The following is a 12,736-nucleotide window of genomic DNA, read 5'->3' on the forward strand; positions in this document are numbered from 1 at the left end:
TTGAATTTCAGCTAAATGATGCAAATGTATGAAACGTGAAATAAAAACCTACTCCCTGATCAGTTTAACACCTCCTGTGACTTTTAATTCCACTATCTATGGTTATTGTTATTGCTTGAGATAACAGGGCGACACAGGGAAACTGAAGCTACTCCAAGTTTGGCACTGGTAATGTGGATAGGTACAGTATTCAGATAATCCCCCTGCATAATGGACTTGTATTTATGTATGTATGTATGTATTTTTTTATTTATAAAGTGCTACTTATGTACGTAGAGCTGTACAGTAGAACAATAAACAAATACGACAAAAGAGGGGGCATCACAATAAGAGATAAATACAAAGTGTGATAATAGATAAAAAAAAGATACGAGGTATGGTTGCCATAAGTTAAGAATCAAAGAGGCAAAATGATAAGCCATAGAGCTTACAATCTAAATGGGAGGGTAACTTACAGACACAAATAGGCCAATATAAGGTCTGTAGGTCCCAGTGGCTGCCAGTTCCCAGTTCAGGTGCTGTGTGAGTGCTCCAAGGGTGAGACTTTGAGTTTAGTTCTTAAACGACTGAGGAAGGATCCTCTCCGGAGGAAATCAGGGAGGGCATTCCCAATGTAAGGGGCAGCAGGGCAGAAAGGGTTAAGGCGGGAAACAGCAGTAGTAGTGGGGGGGGCAACCAAGCAGTTGCTCATTGAGGAGGGGAAGAGTTGGCCAGGAACATATGGAGACACAAGAGAAGAGATGTAGTGAGGAGCAGAAGAATAAAGGGCTCTGAAGGTTAAAAGAAGAGGCTTGTAAAGGTCCCCATACATGGGCCAATCCGCTCACTTGGCGATGTCACCAAGCAAGCGGATCTTCTCCCCCGATATACCCACCTACGGGTGGACGATATCGGGAGAATCCATGATAATCCTGGGGCCAAACGATTGAATTATAATGACGGGTATAGGAAAAGTCGGTCAACGAGCCGATGCAGTCCGCGATCCGACTAGATATTCTAACCTTTTTCAAGATCTGGCCGATTTCAGGCCAGATATCGGTCGGACGGGCCCGTCGGTAGTGCCCATACACGGGCCGATTAGCTGCCGAATCAGTCTAAGGGACCCATATCGGCAGCTAGAATCGGCCCGTGTGTGGGCACCTTAAGTATTTCTTGTTTTTATGGGAAGCGAGGATAAGGACTTCAGCAGTGGAGGGGCCTGAATTCTCCTGGATGAGAAGAGAAGAATTCTGGCAGGAGTATTTTAGACAGACTATAGGGGGGAGAGATGGGAAGCCCAGTTAGTAGCAGGACTTCTGTTAACTAACCAGTCACAACAAAGGGTGAAGGGGGTCATTAAATACTGGTAATCTAATACAAAAATAACAGTAATGGAGCAACTTGAAGTGTCTAAATATCTGGAGAAAAATATATGTTTATATATTTATATATATCTTTATATATGTTTCTATGTGTTCCCTGCATTGGGTGTGTACACATTTACAAAACAAAACAAAAAAAAAACATTCTCGAATTCAAGGTGATTGAGGTGATTCATATTTCACAGGTTCTTATAAGAAAATGGGATAAATAGTCCGTGCTCAACGTTTATGTTTTATCTCTCAGTAAGGACCTTGCTTGCGAGGGTGAAGGTTTCTGCATAGCAAGGCATGTCTAGTACATGTGTATGACGTCCGTGATCTGCTCGTAAAAGAATAAACTACAGAAACAGTAGATAAAATGTCGGTAATTTTACCTACTAGAACCTTATCTTACATAACAAGGCTCAGAGATAAGGTTGTTTATCAGAAAACAGCTTCTTATTATATTATTATAAGTGATAAAAGTCATATAAGTCTTGGGGAGCGTTCAGCCCCACCAAATAACATGTGACACAGAAGGCTTCCCCACCCAAAGAATCCCATTGGCCGAACCTAGTTCACCCAAAGAATCCCATTGGCTGAACCTAGCCCACCCAAAGAATCCCATTGGCTGAACCTAGCCCACCCAAAAAATCCCATTGGCCGAACCTAGACCACCCAAAGAATCCCATTGCCCGAACCTAGCCCACCCAAAGAATCCCATTGGCCGAACCTAGCCCACCCAAAGAAGTTCTGCATAGACAGCATTTACATCATGGCCTGCTAACACCTCTGCATTATTTATATATTTGTATATAAAGTATCCCAGTATATCTCATCTGCCTTAGGTTGTCTTTCAGGTGGCACCTATGGGGGTCTTAAGCCAGACAGGACTGATAGCAGAGGGGCTGCTCTAAGATTCCATGAATAGTTACCTACTTATTATACTGGGTGTAGGCCCTTTGGAGCATTGTATACTTATAATACTGTTACCCCTTTTTGGCTATATAAGTCAAAATGTCCAGCTAGTAATAGAGCATGGGGTATTTTGGACTCCTCTTCCACAGGATGGCCCCCCCCCCCTTTAGCTTTCCAACTCCCCCACCTCCATGCTCAATCCTTGACCCTCCACCTTCAACGATGTGAATATACCTTCAAGCACATTTCTTTTCTGGCTTCTATTCTCTCCCGGCTCTGCTCCCTCCCCTGACCCGCATCCTCCACCTGGAGCTTTCCCCGATCAGAGCGTCTACAATAACAAATGAGCGTGCCGCACTTGAAGAGAAAAGGTTACATTGAAGTTAATGGAAGGAGGCAGAAACACTGGGGATGGCAGCACCACAAGGCAGTGTGGAGGACAGTGCAAGGAAGACACAAAACTGAAAGTATAATGTTAACAGAGCAGTGCTGAGTAAGTGTGGCCTGTACCGTGAAAAGCGGGACAGTTGGGAGGCATGGTATGGTGTTCACCGGTTTATCCCTCTCATGAAGAGTGTGGGCAGGGTAAAGACAGTCAACAGCCAGCAGGAAGATAGGGAGTCCACCGGTTTATTCCACCCTGGATAAGTGTGGGCAGGGTTAGGACTAACCTACGGTCCCTGGCACTATGCTCAGGCAGCCTGTAGGAAACTACTCCAACTCTCCTGGTTGGAGCTCTTTCTATATAAGTGCCGACACTGTCCTAGAAAGTGCTATGAAATGATATAACCTATGTTTTCTATACCTCATTCACGGGGTCCCTGCTCCCCGACTTCACTAAGGGTGATGGTCTCCCTTAGGGCCTAACCATCTGGGCCGGTGTGGATCCCAGGCTTCATGGAGCATCCACACAGATTAGAGATAACAGGCCAAGAAGAAAGATCCACCCCTTCCCAAACACTATATTAAAGTATGGTAGGGTGTGGTTTACCTATGGGCCAATAACTGAGGTATATGTAAATACCAAACTAGATACATTAATACAGTAACAAGGAGAAAAGGAAATGGTAGGGTTTAAAGCCATAGAGGCACATTAACCCTATGGGTCCCTACCATACCAAGGCCTAATTTAAATTCCAGTCCAGACCTGGACTCAGGTGTCCTTCAGAACTCATCATCAGCTAGTGTCTCTGTCAGTATCTTCTGTAATAAAACTGTATCACTTAAGAGTGAACCCCAGCACTGGGCTGAGTCTATTCAGGTTAAGGGAGTTATTTTTGGCCATAGATTTCAGGTGTTTCCTAGACTGATTTTAACACAAATCTAAAGAAATAGCATGGTGTCGAAAAAGAAATGTAGGAGACTGGTAAATTATGCCCCTTTCTAACTGGCAGTCACTGAATTATTGAGGTGGCTAAAGAGGGTCCTCGGTATAATGGTCCCTTTTCCTGGGTCATAGCATGACCTTTTGCAGTTCAACAGTTTGGCCATTAGGTGGCACTGTGTTATAATATAAAAGGCTTAGCAGCCACGTCGAAGGAGTCCATTTTGTTAGATCTCCATCTGAGCAGGCAGGTGTGGAGTGAGAGTGGAACCTGGGTGTAAGGTAGGTCCAGACAGGTCAGGCAAGTTCTGTTATAGGTCCCACTAGGCATGACAGATAGTTAGGGCTCACTAGTGAGCAGCTCTGCCTCCGACAAGGATCGTAGAGGGATTATTATCCCAGGTGTACTGCTGCCCAGAGTAGGGTTACCAGTGTACAGACCTAGGGTAGATAGTGAATCGCCTTGGTTACACTGGGGAGAAATATAACCTGAAAGCTGGGAGTTAACCCATTGTTGCCCTGCAGGGATAGAGTCACTGTGACCAAGTACAGTAAGTATAAGCCTGACCTGGGATATGCTAAGGGACCTGCACTATTGTCTGTTACTACTCCTATGTGTATCTGTTCAATAAATAAAATAAATAAGTTTCTAAGTTCAAGAACCACTGGCACCCATCATAATTGTGAGTTACAGTTGCACAACACCTTTGTCTCCAACTTAAACATACATGGGGGCTCACGCCTTGGAGAAGTAGTCTCATAATGGTAAAGTTTGTGTATCTTATGGTAGTACAGGTATAGGATCCCTTATCCAAAAACCCATTATCCAGAAAGTTCCAAATTATGGAAAGCCCATCTCCCATAGACTCAATTTTAATCAAATAATTCAGAATTTTAAAACTGATTTCCTTTTTCTCTGTAGTAATAAAACAGTACCTGTACTTGATCCCAACTAAGATATAATTACCCCTTATTGGGGGCAGAACAGCCCTATTGGGTTTATTTAATGGTTAAATGATTCCCTTTTCTCTGTAATAATAAAACAGTACCTGTACTTGATCCCAACTAAGATATAATTACCCCTTATTGGGGGCAGAACAGCCCTATTGGGTTTATTTAATGGTTAAATGATTCCCTTTTCTCTGTAATAATAAAACAGTACCTGTACTTGATCCCAACTAAGATATAATTACCCCTTATTGGGGGCAGAACAGCCCTATTGGGTTTATTTAATGGTTAAATGATTCCCTTTTCTCTGTAATAATAAAACAGTACCTGTACTTGATCCCAACTAAGATATAATTACCCCTTATTGGGGGCAGAACAGCCCTATTGGGTTTATTTAATGGTTAAATGATTCCCTTTTCTCTGTAATAATAAAACAGTACCTGTACTTGATCCCAACTAAGATATAATTACCCCTTATTGGGGCAGAACAGCCCTATTGGGTTTATTTCATGGTTAAATGATTCCCTTTTCTCTGTAATAATAAAACAGTACCTGTACTTGATCCCAACTAAGATATAATTACCCCTTATTGGGGGCAGAACAGCCCTATTGGGTTTATTTAATGGTTAAATGACTCCCTTTTCTCTGTAATAATAAAACAGTACCTGTACTTGATCCCAACTAAGATATAATTACCCCTTATTGGGGCAGAACAGCCCTATTGGGTTTATTTAATGGTTAAATGATTCCCTTTTCTCTGTAATAATAAAACAGTACCTGTACTTGATCCCAACTAAGATATAATTACCCCTTATTGGGGGCAGAACAGCCCTATTGGGTTTATTTCATGGTTAAATGATTCCCTTTTCTCTGTAATAATAAAACAGTACCTGTACTTGATCCCAACTAAGATATAATTACCCCTTATTGGGGGCAGAACAGCCCTATTGGGTTTATTTAATGGTTAAATGATTCCCTTTTCTCTGTAATAATAAAACAGTACCTGTACTTGATCCCAACTAAGATATAATTACCCCTTATTGGGGGCAGAACAGCCCTATTGGGTTTATTTAATGTTTATTTATTTACCATAAGCTTACAGAAAGATATACACGTGTATCCTTTATTATGAGGTATAAACTCCAAGCAGGGGGGCAAATGCTCTAATTTATGGACACCCATGGCTGGGAGTTGCCCCTCTCGGGCTTTGCTGAGTGGTAGGTAAAGGGTAAAAGCACTGGAGCATTGGATAAACCATTTTCATCCTCCTCTTGTAACATAGTAAATACATTTAGAAGCAGAGATAAGAGCTCACCCACTTTCTATTTATTCCTTAGGGATCTGTAGAAGTGCATTTAGCAAATGGGGAACTACAAGTCTCACCCACTGATAAATACATTTTCTAAAACTCCCATAGGGATAAACAGAGAGGGTGAGTTTCTCTGTGCCGAGCTCTTATCTCACCCTTTTATAAACCTGCTCCTAAGTGTCATAAACTGCTATAATTTAGGGCAATGTAAATGTGTAAGTACAACAGGTTTATAGACTTGTTCCTTTACTTAGAAACACATAATGTTCTTAATATCTGCTATTCCTGACAGGTAGGTGTGGGGGCTGTAACAATGATTTATATTGCCCCAGAGTATATTGTACATAGAAGTGCATAGATACAGGAACTATAGGTAGAGAAAGGTTTATATAGACATAGAGGGAGTTGTGGGATACACTTACCTAGATGGAGCCTTGATAAGTGGAGGAGGAAGGGAGATGGCGTTGTGCAACTACACGTCCATAGGGTTACTAATCCCAGAACTGAATGAGGTAGTATTTGTACAACAGAGATGATTTAGGGAGTAATGAACTAAGCCTGAGTCCCTTCTCTATAGGCCAGTAATGCTTAAGGAGAGTGACCTCCAGCTATTAATGGAGACATATTGGATAAATCGAAAAACCCCTAACCCTGTGCTGGTTTCACTTTGGGCTAATAATTAATCCTATCTGTAACAATGGCCCCTTTATTGGAGCTCCCTATAGATCCTCTCAGTCCCTGTCTGGGTTTCAGATGTGGGGTTGGGGGTGTAACCCATAACAAGGTTACAGATATATAGAAACATTGGGGTAACAGTCACCCTGCTATAGTTCCAGGGGTACCCAGGGCACAAATAAGCACTCACCCCCCCCCCCTAACTGGCCTTCAGGCTGGGCCCCCTTAGCCCATAACAAGGTTACAGATATATAGAAACATTGGGGTAACAGTCACCCTGCTATAGTTCCAGGGGTACCCAGGGCACAAATAAGCACTCACCCCAAATCCCCCCCTAACTGGCCTTCAGGCTGGGCCCCCTTAGCCCATAACAAGGTTACAGATATATAGAAACATTGGGGTAACAGTCACCCCGCTATAGTTCCAGGGGTACCCAGGGCACAAATAAGCACTCACCCCAAATCCCCCCCTAACTGGCCTTCAGGCTGGGCCCCCTTAGCCCATAACAAGGTTACAGATATATAGAAACATTGGGGTAACAGTCACCCCGCTATAGTTCCAGGGGTACCCAGGGCACAAATAAGCACTCACCCCAAATCCCCCCCTAACTGGCCTTCAGGCTGGGCCCCCTTAGCCCATAACAAGGTTACAGATATATAGAAACATTGGGGTAACAGTCACCCTGCTATAGTTCCAGTTTGGATGCATTAGGGACATACAGTAGTCTAAAATAGTCAGCTTTTTTCGGGGGAGGAATACACTCTAGACATATTTGTGGAACACATAAAAAAAGATTCCGTTTTTTAGCAGGTTATAGACAAGAACTGTAACACTGATATCAGTCACCAGGTGGCGCTGTGTACAAACAGTTCTTGCTTGTTTCATTTACTGAAATAATAACTTTTTAAGATCATCATATGACTCTTACTCTTTAACCAATTAGTAATCCCTCAATATAGTAGCAGTGATTTATAATCAACAAGGCAAAAACAAATTTATAGTTATCTGTTGCTTAGTTACTATGGAGGGAAGGGACAATCATACCTCCCAACTGTCCGATTCTCATGGGAACCGGCCGTCCCAGATTCTAATCGAAATGTCCCTCATTTATCTTTGATTTCCTGCACTGAATGCTAAGAAAGATACAAAGTTTCTCAAACTTAATTAAATAAGTAGCTTTTGGCAGAGCCCAGAATACTCACCCCCTGCACTGAGATACAACTGTAACTAATAAGCTAAACAGGTCTCTTGGGGGAACTGAGACAGATTAAAGGGCAAGTTCACCTTCATTAGCAAAACTGTAATAACACATCAAACAAGACCCCACAAATGTGGTCAAACTTTACGTTATCTGCCAATTAAACGCAAACATTGATAAATCTCCCCCTAAAAGTCGTCCTTGTAAGTTTATTGGGTTATTTATCAAATTTTGAATTTGGGAATTCAAGATTGTGTTTCTAATTTGAATAAAATTGTTTATGAATTCATAAGGAAAACATGTTCAAATAAAAAAAAAAACTCAAATATCTCAAATTCGGAAGCTTACAAACTCGAAAGAAATTGGAAAAAATTTAATGTAATCAATGTACTATCAATAGGGCCCAGGTCGCATAATATATAGATTGTAAGCTCTGTGGGGCAGGGACCTGCGTCCTCTTGTGTCTTTGACTCTTAACTTTTTGCAACTGTATCTTGTATTTATTTGTATTTATTGTTATACTTTGTATTTATCTATTATTATCTTAATAACCCCCTGTTTGTATTAATGTATTCTACAGTACAGCGCTGCGTACATAAGTAGCGCTTTATAAATAAAGATATACATACATACATACATACATAATAGCTAGACAGGGTTTCTCCTGCTTGGGTGCTATTCTTATGTCAACCACTAGGTGGTTCTAGTGAGCACTTTTCCTAATGCAAACCATTCCAAGTTTCAAGTTTTAGGGGCTGATTTACTAACCCACGAATCCGACCCGAATTGGAAAAGTTCCGACTTGAAAACGAACATTTTGCGACTTTTTCGTATGTTTTGCGATTTTTTCGGCGTCTTTACGAATTTTTCGTTACCAATACGATTTTTGCTTAAAAACGCGAGTTTTTCGTAGCCTTTACGAAAGTTGCGTAAAATCTTGCGATTTTTCTGTAGCGTTTAAAACTTACGCGAAAAGTTGCGCCTTTTTCGTAGCGTTAAAACTTAAAAGGTGCGAAGTTTCGCGTAAGTTTTAACGCTACGAAAAAAGCGCAACTTTTTGCGCAAGTTTTAACGCTACGAAAAATCGCAAGATTTTACGCAACTTTCGTAATGGCTACGAAAAACTCGCGTTTTTACGCAAAAATCGTATTGGTAACGAAAAATTCGTAAAGACGCCGAAAAAATCGCAAAAAATACGAAAAAATCGCAAAATACCGATCTTTACGAAAAAAACGCAATCGGACTCATTTCGACCCATTCGTGGGTTAGTAAATGTACCCCTTATTGTCATATACAAATAACAATGAAGCATCATTACTGAAATGAAATTTTTTGACCCGTGTTCCTCCCAACTTTACATAGACAAAAAAAAAAAAAAAATACAAATAATAAATATAATAAAAGCGAGCAATAAAGGTACAAGTATTTACAATAAAAAAAATTTAAAAAAATGAAACATTTGAAATTGTGCAGTGAGGATTTAAAGTGGCTTTGCTTAAAGTGACACTGGGAAGAGTCCAGTAGTTATGGGGAGGCAGAATGTCAGCAGTTCAGAAGCCTGAAATCATTCTGAACTCTACAAGGCTGAACATTTCTCCAGTCTTCAGGAAACATGCTTTTTGTAAAGATAAGGGGGTCTGGGGTATGACATTATTCCCTGTTATTAGATTTAATATATGTAAGGATAAGGTTTCTACTGCTTCTTACTTAATGTATCTTGGTGCCACTACTTCTGCCCTACATTGTATTTAATGTATTTTGGTGCAACTGCTTCTGCCCTTCATTGTATTTAATGTATTTTGGGGGCCACTACTACAGACCCTCACTGTATAATGTATTTATGATCTGGGGTTGTGGTTCATAGAAGTCAATGTACCATTATTTACAACTGCACGTTGTGTGTGTATATATGTCTATATCTCCTTTACTGTACAATGGAATTGAGGCTAATGGCACATGGAGAAGTTTTTTATTATTGTGAGGCAGTATAGGCAATTCAGGCCAGTACCAGCAGTGCTATTAGCCCATGGAGGCACTATCCGTTCAGTCAGCTGAATCCTTCAAAATAGGTCTCAGGGAGCTGTTATCTTGCTAGCTTCCTATTGTTCTGCTGATTGGCTTCTGGGGGGGAAAGGGGTGGTGACATCACTCCAACTTGCAGCTGTCCCGTTAAATTAACAAAACGGCAAGAAAATTCGTGAAGCGGCGGAAAATTTGTTGCACGTTTTTTGTCACCCGCGTCTATTTTTTGTCACCTGTGCTTTTTTTTGACGCGACCGCAGCCAATTTTGACATGACCATGCCTTTTTTACGTGCCCGTGCCTTTTTGACACGCCCAATTTGACGCGCAACAAAAAAAATTCTGTGCGACATATTTTTCCGCCGCGACTTTTCACGGAAGTGTGTGAAACAATTCGCCGATGCGAATCCATGTCTGGTGAAAAAAATCGCTCATCACTACTCAGAAGGAAGGAGACATTAAAGTCTGGCAATGCACACATCACATGGCTTTTCACATTCAAAATTTGGGCACAGTTGCAGCAAAAAAGTATGGGCGACAAAAAAAAATAGTGCGACAAATGCGTTTCGCAAATTTTTCACCGTTTCACAAATTTTCTTGCCATTCCGCTAAATTTAGGGTGAAGAGAAACGGGACAGATTCGCTCATGACTAGGTAGGAGCAAGTGAAAATACATTAAGGGAGCCATTTACTAACTGTCAGATTTTTATTTGTCGGATTTTTAGTGCTAAAACTCACAGAGAAAAAGCAGCAAGTTTTCCTAGATTTACTATGCGTCAAAATGGCTAAAAATCCAAATCCAACAATTTTCCTGCTAAAACTTGCTGAGATCATGTAGGAAACAATGGCAGATGTCCCTTCCCTAGAGGATCTTCAAAACTTAAGAGGTTTCAGATATTTTGTGGTTTTGTCACATAATAAATTGCAAAAAAATGTATTTTTTTTCCACAACAAAATTGTATTTGGAGACAGAAAAAAAAGGAAACCCAAGCATTAGTAAATGCCTTCCTATTGGTTTTACCTTTGTCTAATCAAAATTTGGCTAATGTATGTGGGCAGGTTAATGATGTTTGTGGGTGAGCCGTGATGGTGGGGGCGGGGCTATCATTTCATGCTTGGGACTGATCAGGGGATTTTGCCTGGAAAAATCAGGTAGGAAGGCTTTAACCAAATTGGGAAAACAGGGCAGTTAGTTTCAACCCAAACAGCACTACCGAAAACCAGGCTTTCTGGGTCAAAACCGGCAACCCTAGCAGTGGTGTCTCTGAGCTGCTGGCAGTTGTATACATGGCTTAGAACTAATTTAAATCCATTAGCTTACCAGCGATGCTATTGTATGGGAGAGGGTAAAAAAATGTGTGCCTCTTCCACACCATAAGCCACAAAATGGAGTCCAATCTCTCATAGGGGCTAAAGTTTCTACTGCTTCTTACTTAATGTATTTTGGTGCCACTACTTCTGCTCTTCATTGTGTTTAATGTATTTTTAGGGCCACTACTACAGATCCTCACTGTATAATGTATTTAGGATCTGGGGTTGTGGTTCCTAGAAGTCAATGTACCATTATTTACAATGGCATGTTGTGTAAATCTCTCAAAGGCACTTGGTTGGTCACATGTTAGGAGGATGGGGGTCTAAAGGAGTCAGATATGACAGGGACTTCCTTGCCAATGAGTGATGGAAAACTATAAAATGATGGAACCTTATGCTGGAGACATGGCCCTCTGCTTAAGACCTGACAGTACTTTCATTATTCTCATAATAATCTCTTATTAGTGCTTTGTGCTGTAGTGATGAGTGAATAGCTAGACAGGGTTTCTCCTGCTTTGGTGCTATTCTTATGTCAACCACTAGCTGGGTCTAGTGAGCACTTTTACCATGCAAACCATTCCTGAAATCGGTCTGAACTCTACAAGGCTGAACATTTCTCCAGTCTTCAGGAAACCTGCTTTTTGTAAAGATAAGGGGGTCTGGGGTATGACATTGTTCCCTGTTATTGTATTTAATGTATTTGAGGCTAAAGTTTCTACTGCTACTTACTTAATGTATTTTGGTGCCACTACTTCTGCCCTTCATTGTATTTAATGTATTTTGAGGGGCCACTACTACAGATCCTCACTGTATAATGTATTTAGGATGTGGAGTTGTGGTTCCTAGAAGTTAATGTACCATTATTTACAACGGCATGTTGTGTAAATCTCTCACAAGGCACTTGGTTGGTCTCATGTTAGGAGGATGGGGGTCTAAAGGAGTCAAATAAGACATTAAAAGTAATTTTATGTAGATGCAGCAAATGACCAGTAGAGGGAGTTCCTTGCCAATGAGTGATGGAAACTGTAAAATGATGGAAGCTTATGCTGACATGACACCCTGCTTAAGACCTGACAGTACTTTCATTATTCTCATAATAATCTCTTATTAGTGCTTTTGTGCTGTAGTATTGAGTGAATCTGTCCTGTTTCGCATCGTAAAAAATTGGCGAAATGGATGAAAAAATTTTCAGCAACTTTTTTTGAACAAACTACAATGAAGTCAATGGGCTTTGGTTTTATGGGCGTTTTTTGCCGCTACTTTTTTTTAAGTGCAAAACATGTTGGGTTTTTTTGGTGTTTTGTCACTGCATTTTTTCATGGCAACATTTCCCCACAATTTTGCAAAAATATTCAACAATAACAAAATGTGGAATTTCATCACAAATCCATGCCTGCTGAAAAAGTTTGCTCATCAGTAATTGCATGTAAAATTTTATAATTTTTGCTGTGAATATTATTATTCCAGATATCACAAGGCTTTATAAATACAGTATAGGTGCTTTTACATGATGTCCCAATATAAATTGTATTATAAGATCCTAGATGTGAGGGGCAGAAGTAGTGGCCCCCAAAATACATTAAATACAGTGAAAGATGGAGGATAGCAGCACCCAAAATACATTACAGTGTGAAGTATTGGGAACTTAAGTCCCCAATACATTTAATACGAAGAGGCAATCATTTTTGACACC

The sequence above is a fragment of the Xenopus tropicalis genome, chromosome 3 (genome assembly GCF_000004195.4).
Source record: "Xenopus tropicalis strain Nigerian chromosome 3, UCB_Xtro_10.0, whole genome shotgun sequence".
Classification (NCBI taxonomy): Eukaryota; Metazoa; Chordata; class Amphibia; order Anura; family Pipidae; genus Xenopus; species Xenopus tropicalis.